Genomic DNA, 13,470 nt, shown 5'->3' with positions numbered 1-13,470 from the left:
ATCCTTGGAGTTCATTTGCAGTTGCTGCTGACCATTGTTGGGGAGTTGGACTACAGACTGTAAGTCACCAACAAATTTCCTTACTATATAGAGACTACCCATAAGTTCTGTGATTCTAGAGAAGCCTGACTAATACAAATTCTATCCCTGAGTTATGTTTAGATTTTAGCCTGTAACACTATCTGAAACAATGCTTTTTACTCTATATCATGTCTTTAATGTTAAACAACTTAAGTTTGCTTATGGAACTATAATTAGTCTTCAACTGGTCAGATATCTGAGAACAAAGTAAATATTCCCTGAGTATAAGGGAGCACAGGCTTCTCAAACCACTATCTGATTGGATTTATGTTCCATTCCATGAGACTGAACCCACGCTTGATACTCCTTGAGTAGCAAAGAACCTGAGACTATATAGGCCATTCACTAGGGGAAAATACTACTGTTCTACTGAAGCAGTAGTTTTAAATCTTTTTAATGCTTTGGCCCTTTAATACAGTTCTTCATGTTGGGGTGACCCTCAACCATAAAATTACTTTTGCTGTTACCTTATATCTGTAATTTTGGTAGTATTATGAATTAATGTAATATCTGATATATGACTCCTGTGAAAGGGTCATCTCACTTTTGCTTTTGGTATTGTATGCCAATTGGCATTAGTGTATCTGTGGGGTTTTTTGTTTGTTTTATAGTCTTTTATTTTTATTTTTCTTCTTTTAGGATAATGGGACAGACCCAGATGAGTCTTTTGATACTTTTTTTTGGTATGGATTTAAGGACTTTAGGATTAGCACTAGAGACTAGATTATAGATCTTTTAGATTCAGTAATCTTTATGCATCAACCTATGTGGAATGATTGTCTACTATAGACACTCTTCACCACAGAAGAGAGAGAGAATTATTAATAAGGTTTAGAAATTAGTTCCCGGTGAGAATGGCGCCTTTACTACTAAGCAGCTGATTATTCACAGCTCTTTTTCTTCAGCTAGACCCAACTGGCACTACAACATGGATGAAGGTAAGGAGAGGCTTCAGGTCTACCACCAGACTCTGATGGGAGACCTCTGGGCAGCTGCTCGACACCCCACTAATTTGGTTAAGATAAGCAGATAGGGAGTTCCCTGCAGCCCTTCTAGAAAGAATTATGACAGTATTCTGGACTTACACCCTGCTAGAAGTGGATCCACCAGAGAACAAGTCAGCAGTGATGATAACTTTCATCTATCAAGCAGCACCAGACATAAAGAGTAAGTTAGAGAGAGCAGAAAAAGTTCCTACAAGAAATGCTCTAGGTTGAGGATAAAGTATACAATAATCAAGAGTCTCCCAAGGACAAACAGGCCCATTCCAATGCCAAATGTGGGATTGGGGGAAATCTTGCTGACTGTCACAGCTGAAACAAAGGTGGAGAAACAACAACTATGACATCTGTAGGCAACAAAGGTAAGATACCACCAACAAGGGATAAGCCCCAGAAAAACTAATGTATTATAAAGATGTAGGGCATTGGATTAAAGATTTCCCTAAGAATCCCCATCCCCCCCGCCAAAAAAAAAAAAAAAAACAGAAGGGGGTCAAGTGAAAGTGCTGGAATTAGAAGAAATGTGACTAGGGAAGATAGGGTTTGGGCCCCCTCCCTGACCATAGAGTAACCATCAGAGTGGAGGGGAAATCTATCAAGTTTCTAGCAAATACTGGAGCTTAACATTCAATCCTCACAGAGGCCCATGGAAAATTGTCAAACAAAAAGTCATGGTACAGTGGGGTTATAGGCATTAACTAATAAACATAGACTACCCAAAGGATGATGGGCTTTGGAGCAGGTCAAGAATCCTATGCTTTAGTCACACCTAAGTGTCCCTACCCCTCATTAGGAAGAGACTTGCTAACCAAAATTGGGGCTCAAATTAATTTTGACCCTGAGGGAATTTCCATCTTTAGAAGATGAATATAAACTCCACCAAAGAATTGAGCCCTTTGGAGAAGAAATCTCCACAGGGCAGCCATGATTCCCCTCAACCTCAGCAGAGACTGGGAGAATGGGACTAGCGGCTCATTGAGCCCTTATTTGGGTAGAGTTAAAACCGCCTGGGAATGGGTTAGAAAATATCCGATGCTACAGGAAGCTGAAAAGGGGATCACTCCCCTTATCAGAAGGCTCAGAGACTTGGGGATTCTTATACCCTGACATTCCCCATGCAACACCCAACTTCTGTCAGTTAAGAAGTCCAACTCCAATGATTACAGGCCCATCCAGGACCTATGAGAAGTCAACAAGAAGGCAGTAAGTCATGGGCATCCACTCCATGGTGCCTGTGGGGTGGTAGATCACGAGAGGAAGCCTGGTAAAGTCTAGCTAGAGCTTGAAGCCCAGAAGAGCAAGAAGGGACGGTTAGGAATGTCACCAGCTCCTGACTCCAGGCCCCTGTGATGTCGCCACAGCCCCCACAGAGAGAACTGTGGCATCAGTTATGTAGGGGTAGTGCCCACAAGTCCCTCGTCATGTGATGAGGCTGTCAGACCCATCTCACCCCAAAACTTTACATAAGACCCTATCCAGAAGAAATAAAGGTGTATGAGAATCACTCTGTCCTCTGAGTGTCACAAGAGCTGTAACACTGCCTGAGAAGAGAATGCTCTCCTGAAGCTTTAGCCACCAGACGCTCCCCTGCACTCTGCTCACTCTCCAGCCAGCCCTCTACCAACAGCAGCTGCCCTGGCACTTCCAGTGGCACCAGAGCAGGGCAGCAGTGGTGGAAGCAGCAGCGGAGGCACTTCCCCTCCCCTGTGCTTGAAACCTTCCTGCCAGGCCAGAGAGCTCCACAGATAGCTTCCAGTACACAGACCAACAAATGGTGTCAACAACGTGGAGCTGAAGCATACCCCCAGCTGGTGACCCACTCAGATCCACATCAGAACTCCAGATTACTTAAGAACTACAAGTAACTTCTCCCCACCACCAACTCCTTCCCTCCCTCCCTGCCCCTTCTCTCATTTCCAGCCCAAGTCTTTCAGGGATCTGGGAGTTGCTTAAGCTTCAGGTATGTGCCCATGGAGTCTCTGGGTCTCAACTTGCTCGACCTTACCAAACTTTAAGCAACCTGTCCTTTCCTGCTGTGCTTTCAGTCAGCACCATTGCATGGATTTGGACAAGCTGAAGGGACAACTGAAACCTTCTGGCCAGAGCTACTCTCTTGTGTTGGCTGAAGGTCCCACTCCCCACCCCACCCTCAATCTAAATCCTGACAGCCTGCAACAGGCGCTGGCAAAGACTCTCTAACTTCTTAAACAAAAACAAAAAACCTGGCAATGCAGCGACCACTTAAAAGCCACATGGTGGCTGCCAGTTCTTAAATCTGCAGGAAGGCTTAGCGTTTTGGACTTCTTTGTAGTCCCTCAAAGCCAGTAGACCAAAGGAATGTTCCCATTGAACAAACATTTCTACTCTTCTGTCATGGGGCAACTCATCATTGCATAAAAACGTCCCCCAGGCCAGGAAGATATCTGTCCTACTAAAATCCCACAAAATAAAAATAGCCAAAAGTCAAGCCTTCTTGTTTTGGGAGGAAGTCCTTCAGATAGCGCCATGCATGGCCAATGCCAATATCTATAGTCCTGATTCATGGAAGAAAAACCCCCCTCCCATGAATTTTTACCAATCTTAGCTACAATTTGGCAACACATAGGACAGGCTGGTAGCAACACAGCCCCTAAGCTCCTCAGTCAGATGAGCCCAAAGATCAAGGTCCTAAAGACCACCCTATTTCACATCTCACAGCCCTTACCCAGATAATAAGGGAAATAAAATCCATCTACCCACCCCTGCTTCCTTATCCCTCAGAGGAAAAAGTAAATAAGCCATCTTCCCCTCCTGCTCCTCCTTGCCTCATCCAAGAACAGGGCACCATTAGAAAAACAAAGGAACTTCCTCCATCTTTCCCCCTCTTCTCTACCTTCTTCCACCCAACTGTTCTTCCCTACCTGAGCCACAAAAGCCAAAAACCTACAAAACACTTAGATAAAACAAAGCAACAACAACAACAACAACAAAAAACCAACCAACCAAACAGACAAAAACAAAACAAAACAAAACAAAACACCAAATGCCATAGTCCCAACCATCTACCTCACAACAACTTTCTAATTTTTGTCTCTTTTGCAAAACAAAATTCTCTTCCCATGCTACTCAGGACTTCAATACAGAACCAGAATAGTAAACCACTCGAACATTCCCCATTAATATTAACCCCAATCTAAGTAAACCACTCAACTGGCACCAATTCCAAGCCTCAGACTTAAAAAAACTCAGGCAGGAAGTCAAGTAGGATCGCATCCATACACCCTGGACAAAATCTCTCCTACAGAGCCATAATGCCAACTTAAACAAGATTGGAAAGATAATTGCTTCTCCCTGCCCAGCCTGATGTTCCTAAAATGAGAGGCCCTGTTTTGAGATGAATGCTTTCAACAGGTCAGGCAAAATCAGGCCTGAGGTGACACCCTATGGAGTTTTAATGAACTCTTTGGCCAGGAAAACTTTTCCACCGGAGCACAGCAGGCAACAGAGCCAGCAGGATATTATGAACAGGTCACCTTTGTGCAACCCAAGCTTGGAACACCTTGCCCTCAGGTTCACAATACCCCGCCTCCTCCCTACTCTTTCTTTATCAAAAGCCCAGAAAACCCCTACCCAATTTTACTCTCAATGAGAATGAGCTTAGAAGGAAAAATCCCCAACCCCACAGCCAGAGATCTCCTTCTTAAAATTATTGTATGGGAAGGCATGACTCTGACTCCAGATTAGCCTGCCAGTGTCTCCAGGAGGAGCACCATAAGTGGATTGTGGCAACCTAATATATAGGAACCACATCACACCAGATTACATCTGTGGCTCAGGCATTTGTGGTAGCAAACAGATGGAATCTGCTTCAAATGTGTAGACAGGACATTGGAGAAACGAATGCCCACAAAACTCCCTCCCCCACAACACATCTAATCCCCCTAAGAAAATTTGTCCCCATTGTAAGGAAGGCTTACATTGGAAAATATATTGTACTTTCATATATGATAAGGACAGTAAACCACTGGAACTTTTAAAGTTCAGAGGGGGCATCCCTCAGCCTTGACAGTAAGAGGGACAACTAATCCCATAGAAATCTTACAGATGTCTAGCATCTCAGAAGGCTTCCACCCAAAATTAACCATTAAAATAGATAATAAGCCATTCAAATGTCTTATTGATACTGGAGTAGACAAGGCAATTTTAAGACAACAAGAGAGCCACATGAATGTCAACTGATCTCTGTGCCCCAACTCCTAGATGTAGGGGCTACCTCTCATTCATTTACCACAAAACAGGTTAATAGGTGGGAGGGCCTTGAAGAGTTACTGGCCTCATGTGTCCCCCTGGTAGCTCAAGTATCCACCCATCTTTTATGGAGAGATAGCTTACAAGCCCTAGAGTTAGTTCTACCATATCAAATGAAGGTCATACCCAAGGAGACCCTAGAAACCCTCCTCCAAATCACTCCCAATTCTAGAGGCCAGTGTTAGATTTGATGCTTTCTGCCTTCATGACTCTCCAGTGAAGCCATCTGTGTCCTACAGTGACCTCTATCAAGGGAGATACATAAAGCCCTCCCACAACTGGTAGAACAGCTTCTATAATACATCTGTCCATCCTGTAGTCTGTGTAACACCCCTGTTTTCAATATAAAAAAAGAGCTCTGGAATGGAGACTACTTTGAGGGCAATTAACAAAACCATCTGGAGTCTGGGGCTCTCCCCCCAAAGGGCTGCCCCATATCTCAGCCATCCTTGTCAATGTTCCCCTATTAGCAATAGACATAAAAGACTGCAATTTTTTTTCAACCCTCTCCAATCCTGAGTTAGAAAACTTTGTGTTCTCAGTACGCCCATTAACAACACTGGCTCAGTCTCACAATATGAATGGACTATCCTCTCACAGGGAATAGATAACAGTCCAATCATTTGTCAAGTCACTGTAGCCATTGCATTAAAACCTTATTTAGATAAAGGACTCAATATATACCACTATATGGATGATATATTAATATGGGTAGATGTTGGAGACACTTCCCATTAAGCTTGAGATGGCTGGGACTCCTGATGACAAGGAAAAACACCCTGTGGGACTACCATGTTTCAGAGCACAAGGCTATGACCTCCTGTGGGCCCCAGTATGTGTACTGAGAGGCCCCAAGACCTGCTTCTTTGGTGCAAGCACCTCATGTCATTCATTTCTGCAACTATTCTTAGTATTTATTATTCTCCTTATCTATTTACTGTGTTTCTCTTTTTCCTCCTTCCTTGATTAAACCAGTATTTGGTGACATAGCAAGACCTAGTAGAAGCCCCCTTGATATCCAGGAACTAGATGTTACCAGTAATATTAAAGTGAAAGCTGTTCATGAATTCAAGCATAATGTATGTTACAGTCACTCTTTCCAGGTGGAAATGGAAGTAACCTAGAGCAGTAGACAGAGATGAGTAAATCTGCAACTGTTCCCCGAGTCTTAGTCTCAATTCAGTATAATTAAAACAGGACATTCTTTTTTTTTTTTATGTGGTGCATGTGTCTTTGTTGTATGTTGGAGCTTCTCTGAGGTATATGCCCAGAAGTGGAATAACTGGGTCTTCAGGTATTACTATGTCCAATTTTCTGAGGAATCGCCAGACTGATTTCCAGGGTGGTTGTACCAGTTTACAACCCCACCAACAGTGGAGAAGTGTTCCTCTTTCTCCACATCCTCACCAGCATCTGCTGTCATCTGAATTTTTGATCTTAGTCATTCTGACTGGTGTGAGGTGGAATATCAGGGTTGTTTTGATTTGCATTTTCCTGATGGTTAAGGATGTTGAGCACTTCCTTAGATGCTTCTCAGCCATTCGATATTCCTCAATTGAGAACTTTTTGTTTAACTCTGTACCCCATTTTTAAATAGGGTTGTTTGATTCTCTGATGTCTAGCTTCTTGAGTTCTTTGTATATCTTGAATATTAGGCCTCTATCTGATGTGGAGTTGGTAAAGATCTTTTCCCACTCTGTTGGCTGTTGTTTTGTTTTCTTGACAGTGTCCTTAGCCTTACAGAAACTTTGCAATCTCATTAAGTCCCATTTGTCAATCTTTGACCTTAGAGCATGAGCCATTGGTGTTCTGTTCAGGAAATTTTTTCCAAAACAGGACATTCTTATTACAAATCTGAGGATGGAAAAACATACAGATATTTCCCAGAAAGTCAGCAATGGGTTCCTTGGGTTCAGGGATGATGGTGGCAGCCCCCATAGGAATTCTCCATAAAAGTTAAGTGAGGAGGTTTTTGTAGACAGATGGGGTCATGGAGACTTCAAGGTTAGCAGTAGGACCTCATGTTTGTTTTTTTATAAAACTGTCTCACACATGTCTGAAAGATATTGACTCTGTAACCAAAATACACCTAATACTGATCTCACCGGGAACTGATTAAATCAGATAAAAAAATTGTCCTTGCTATATAATATGCTTGAGATTTTATACTTCCTTTTTTTCTGTTCTAAATTTATACTACTCAATATAAAAAGAAAATGTTGACACAGGAAAATAGGGAAGAAATTGCCCACCTATGAACTTTGTAACCCAACTTCCTTGTATAATTTTAATAAAAGACTGTAGCTGAGTCAAGTCCATATGGGCATTGTGACTCCCAAGTTCAGAAAGCTTTCATGGATATAAACAAGCCTGTCCTCAAGTGATGTGTTTTCTTATTTGCCTACCAAGTTCTTGTTGACCTCCGACTTATGGACCCTGGTAGTAAGACTCTTCCACCTTCCCAACTTAAAGACCAGATAATACCTTCTCTATTTGCCCTAGGATTAGAAATATCCCCTCAAAAATCCAACTTATTTTGCTTGCTGTGTTTTTAGGAACCGATCTCCTGGAAGGACATCTATGACTTGGACTACTGCCCAGGCCATGTGCCCTTCACAAGCTCCCCTCTCCTCTATTCTTGTGCCTGTTTTCATCATTCTTCATACTAACTCTGCTACTGTCCAGATATCCCCAAAATATCTAAACACTGGATATTCTTCACTAGGGAAACCTACAACAGACACAACAAAGTCATAGGAGCCCAGGATTGTCCACTTGAAAGATGTCACACCAGGATTGAGATCCTGTTGTGCCCAGATTGCAAAAACCCCAAAGAGACCACCAGAAATCACAACTCCAATTCAAGTTCATGGAAAGTCTTTATTCAAGATCGAGCTTGGACCACAAACCTTCTTTTTTTTTTTTTTTTTTTTTTTTAAAAAACGACTTTATTTTGCAAAACAAAGATAAATGTAAAGATTTTAAACATTTTTTGCTTAAAATTATAAATTTTTGTCAGTACTGTTTTTTCAGACATTAAAATAAATTTTACATAAAACCATGTGAATATGTTTTTTAGTCAGTACTTGATTTTTTTCAAGGGCTTGACAGTAAGCATTGAAAACGTACTAGTTGCAATAAGCGTAAAGTACATGCAAAACAAAACGCAACATGGGAATAGTCAAAGTCTTCTTGTTTTGTGAATATATGTATATTTTTTGTTTTCTTTATTTCTTGGACTTCATACAGTCTGTGAGTTGTTTCTGGGGGAGTGCAAGCCTCTGGGGTTAGCATCCCACTATCAGTGACTGCATATTATGTCTGTTCTTTTGTGACTGGGTTATCTCACTCAGGATGATCTTCTCTAGATGCAGCCATTTTCTTAAGAATTTGGTTAAGTCATTGTTTCTGGTGGCTGAGTAGTATTCCATTGTGTATATGTACCACAATTTTTGTATCCATTCGTCTTCTGAAGGACATCTGGGTTCCTTCCAGCTTCTGGCTATTATAAATAGAGCCGCTATGAACATTGTGGTGCATATATCTTTGTTGTGTATTAAAGTGTCTCTGGGGTATATGCCCAGAAGTGGAATAGCTGGGTCTTCAGGTAGTACTATATCCAATTTTCTGAGGTATCGCCAGACAGATTTCCAGAGTGGTTGTATTAGCTTGCAACCCCACCAACAGTGGAGAAGTGTTCCTATTTCTCCGCAGCCTCGCCAGCATCTGCTGTCATCTGAGTTTTGGATCTTGGCCAATCTGACTGGTGTGAGGTGGAATCTTAGGGTTGTTTTGATTTGCATTTCCCTGATGGCTAAGGATGTCGAGCACTTCCTCAGATGTTTTTCGGCCATTCAGTGTTCCTCAACTGAAAATGATTTGTTTAGCTCTGTACCCCATTTTTTAATAGGGTTATTTGATTCTCTGGTGTCTAGTTTTTTGAGTTCCTTGTACACCTTGGATATTAGGCCTCTATCTGATGTGGTGTTGGTAAAGATCTTTTCCCACTCTGTTGGCTGTTGTTTTGTTTTCTTGACAGTGTCCTTAGCCTTACAGAAACTTTGCAATCTCATTAAGTCCCATTTGTTAATCTTTGACCTTAGAGCTTGAGCCATTGGTGTTTTGTTCAGGAAATTTTCTCCTGTGCCTATGTGTTCTAAGGTTTTCCCTACTTTCTCATCTAATAGTTCCAGTGTATCTGGTTTAATGTGGAGATCTTTGATCCACTTACACTTGAGCTTTGTACAAGGAGATAAGAACGGGTCTATTTTCATTCTTTTGCATGTTGAGTGCCAGTTGGACCAGCACCATTTGTTGAATAGGCTGTCCTTTTTCCATTGAATGTTTACTGCTCCTTTGTCAAAAATCAGGTGACCATATACATGAGGGCTCATTTCTGGATCTTCTATTCTATTCCACTGATCCACTTACCTATTTCTGTACCAGTACCATGCAGTTTTCAGCACAATTGCCTTGTAATATAGCTTGAGGTCAGGGATAGTGATTCCCGCAGATGTTTTTTTGTTGTTGAGGATGGATTTCGCTATTCTAGGTCTTTTGTTATTCCATATGAAATTGCACATTGATCTTTCCAATTCCATGAAGAACTGGGTTGGAATTTTGATGGGAATTGCATTGAATCTGTAGATTGCTTTTGGTAGGATGGCCATTTTTAAGATGTTGATCTTTCCAATCCATGAGCATGGGAGATCTTTCCATTTTCTGAGATCCTCCTCAATTTCTTTCTTTAGTGGTTTGAAGTTCTTGTCATACAGGTCCTTCACTTCCTTAGTTAGAGTCACACTAAGGTATTTCATAGTTTTTGTAACTATTGTGAAGGGTACCTTTTCCCTAATTTCTTTCTCCACATGTTTGTCCTTTGAGTATAGGAAGGCTACTGATTTGTTTGAGTTAATTTTGTATCCAGCTACTTTGCTGAACTTGTTTATCAGCTGTAGAAGTTCTCTGGTGGAATTTTTGGGGTCACTCAAGTACACTATCATGTCATCGGCAAAGAGTGATGTTTTTATCTCTTCCTTTCCGATTTGTATCCCCTTGATCTCCTTTTGCTGTCTAATTGCTCCAGCCAGGACTTCCAGTACTATGTTGAATAGGTAGGGAGAGAGTGGGCAGCCTTGTCGAGTCCCTGATTTTAGTGGGATTGCTTCAAGTTTCTCGCCATTAAGTTTGATGTTGGCTGTTGGTTTGCTGTATATTGCTTTTATTATGTTTAAATATGGGCCTTGGATTCCTGTTCTTTCCAGGACTTTTAACATGAAGGGGTGTTGGATTTTGTCGAATGCTTTCTCAGCGTCTAGTGAGATGACCATGTGATTTTGGTCTTTAAGTTTGTTTATATGGTGGATTACATTGATGGATTTCCTTATGTTAAACCATCCCTGCATCCCAGGGATGAAGCCTACTTGGTCATGATGAATGATGGTTTTGATGTGTTCTTGGATTCGGTTTGCAAGGATTTTGTTGAGTATTTTTGCATAAGTGAGATTGGTCTGAAGTTCTCTTTCCTTGTAGGGTCTTTGTGTGGCTTAGGTACGAGGGTTATTGTAGCCTCAAAAAATGAGTTGGGTAATATTCCATCTGATTCTATCTTTTGGAATAGTTTGGCGAATATTGGTGTTATATCCCCAATAAATGTCTGATAAAATTCTGCAGTGAACCCGTCTGGACCTGGGCTTTTTTTGGTTGGGAGGCTTTTGATGACTTCTTCTATTTCTTTAGGTGTTATAGGGTTATTTAGATGGTTTACTTGGTCCTGGTTAAACTTTGGGACCTTGTATCTGTCTAGGAATTCGTCCATTTCCTCCAGATTTTCCAATTTTGTGGAGTATAAGTTTTTGTAGTAGGATCTGATGATTTCTGGAATTTCCTTAGTTTCAGTTGTTATGTCACCACTTTCTTTTCTGAATTTGTTAATTTGGATACTCTCTCTTTGCCCTTTAGTTAGTCTGGCTAGGGGTTTATCAATCTTGTTGATTTTCTCAAAGAACCAACTCTTTGTTTTGTTGATTTTTTCAATGGTTTTTTTTGTTTCTATTTGGTCTATTTCTGCCCTAATTTTGATTATTTCTTGCAGTCTACTCTTTTTGGGTATATCTGCTTTTTTTTTGTTCTAGAGCTTTTAGCTGTGCTGTCAGGTTGCTGATGTGAGCTCTCTCCAGTTTCTTCTTGGAAGCACTTAGGGCAATGAGTTTTCCTCTCAATACTGCTTTCATTGCATCCCATAGGTTTGGGTATGTTGTGTTATCATTTTCGTTGAATTTAAGAAAGTCCTTAATTTCTTTCTTTATTTCTTCTTTGACCCTGCTATCCTTTAACAGAGCGTTGTTTAGTTTCCATGTGTATGTGGGCATTTTGTTGTCTTTGTTGTTGTTAAAGACCAGCCGTAGACCATGGTGATCTGAGAGGATGCATGGCAGTATTTCAATCTTCTTATATCGATGAAGGCTCGTTCTGTGTCCAATTATGTGATCAATTTTCGAGAAGGTGCCATGGGGTGGTGAGAAGAAGGTGTATTCTTTTACTTTAGGATAGTATGTTCTGTATATATCTATTAATTCTAGTTGGTTCAAAGTCTCTGCTAGTTTTGCAGTGTCCTTGTTCAGTTTCTGTTTCCCTGATCTGTCCATTGGTGAGAGTGGGGTGTTAAAGTCTCCCACTATTATTGTGTGGGGTGAAATGTATTTTTTGAGCTTTAGTAGAGTTTCTTTTATGAATGTGGGTGATTTTTTATTTGGAGCATATATGTTAAGGATTGAGAGTTCCTCCTGACAGATTTCCCCGGTAATGAGTAAAAAGTGTCCTTCTTTATCTTTTTTGATAACTTTTGGTTGGAAGTTTACTTTATTCGATATTAGAATAGCCACTCCAGCTTGCTTCTTGGAGCTGTTTGCTTGGAAGTTTTTTTCCCACCCTTTTACTCTGAGATAGTGTCTGTCTCTGAGATGAGTTTCCTGTATGCAGCAAAAGGCTGGATTTTGTTTATGTATCCAGTCTGATAGTCTATGTCTCTTTATTGGGGAGTTGAGACCATTTATGTTAATAGATATCAAGGAATAATTGTTTCTGTTTCCTGCCATTTTTGCTTTTTTGGGTTGAGTTGTGTCTGTGTTTTTTTCTTCTTTTAGTTTTCTTGTTTAGGAGTTTTCTTGTTTTTACTAGGCTGTATTTTCCCTCCTTGTATTGGGTTTTCCACCTATAATTCGTTGTAGTGCTGGGTTTGTGGTCAGATATTGTGTGAATTTTGATTTGTCTTGAAATATCTTTGTCTCTCCATCGATGGTGATTTTGATAGTTTTGCTGGGTATAGCAGCTTGGGCTGGCACTTGTGCTCTCTTAAGGAGTGCATGATGTCTGTCCAGGCTCTTCTAGCTTTCATAGTCTCTGTTGAGAAATCGGGTGTGAGTCTGATTGGTCTGCCTTTATATGTTACCTGACCTTTTTCCCTTACTGCTTTTAGTATTCTTTCTTTACTTTGGGCACTTGATGTTTTTACTATTATGTGTCGGGAGGTATTTCTTTTCTGGTCCAACCTATTTGGAGTTCTGAAGGCTTCTTTTATGCTCGTGGTCATCTCATTCTTGAGGGTAGGGAAGTTTTCTTCTATGATTTTGTTGAAGATATTTACTGTGCCTCTTAGTTGATACTCTTCTCCCTCTTCTATTCCTATTATCCTTAGGTTCGGTCTTCTCACTGTGTCTTGTATTTCCTGGACATTTTGGGTTAGGAGCTTTTTGTTTTTTGCATCTTCTCTGGCTGTTATGTCTATGTTTGCAATGTTGTCTTCTGCCCCCGAGATTCTCTCCTCGATCTCTTGTAATCTGTTGGAAATGCTTGCTTCTGTGACTCCTGATTTCTTTTTTTGGTGTTCTGACTCTAGGGTTATCTCTTTTAGCGCTTTCTTTATTGTGTCAATTTCTGTTTTAATTTCCCTCTTCCATTTCTTTATTTCTTTGGTTCTGTTTTCATCTCGTTCTTTGAGTTCTTTGAGTGTTTTTCTTGTTTCTTCTTTAAAAGCTTCTGAATCTTTTTGCTTTTCCTCCCTTTCTTGTTTAAGTAACTCTATCAGCGTCTTGAGGCATGA

This window comes from Micromys minutus, assembly GCF_963924665.1.
Source record: "Micromys minutus genome assembly, chromosome: 19".
In the NCBI taxonomy this organism is placed as follows: domain Eukaryota; kingdom Metazoa; phylum Chordata; class Mammalia; order Rodentia; family Muridae; genus Micromys; species Micromys minutus.
Note: the sequence above shows the minus strand (reverse complement) of the source record.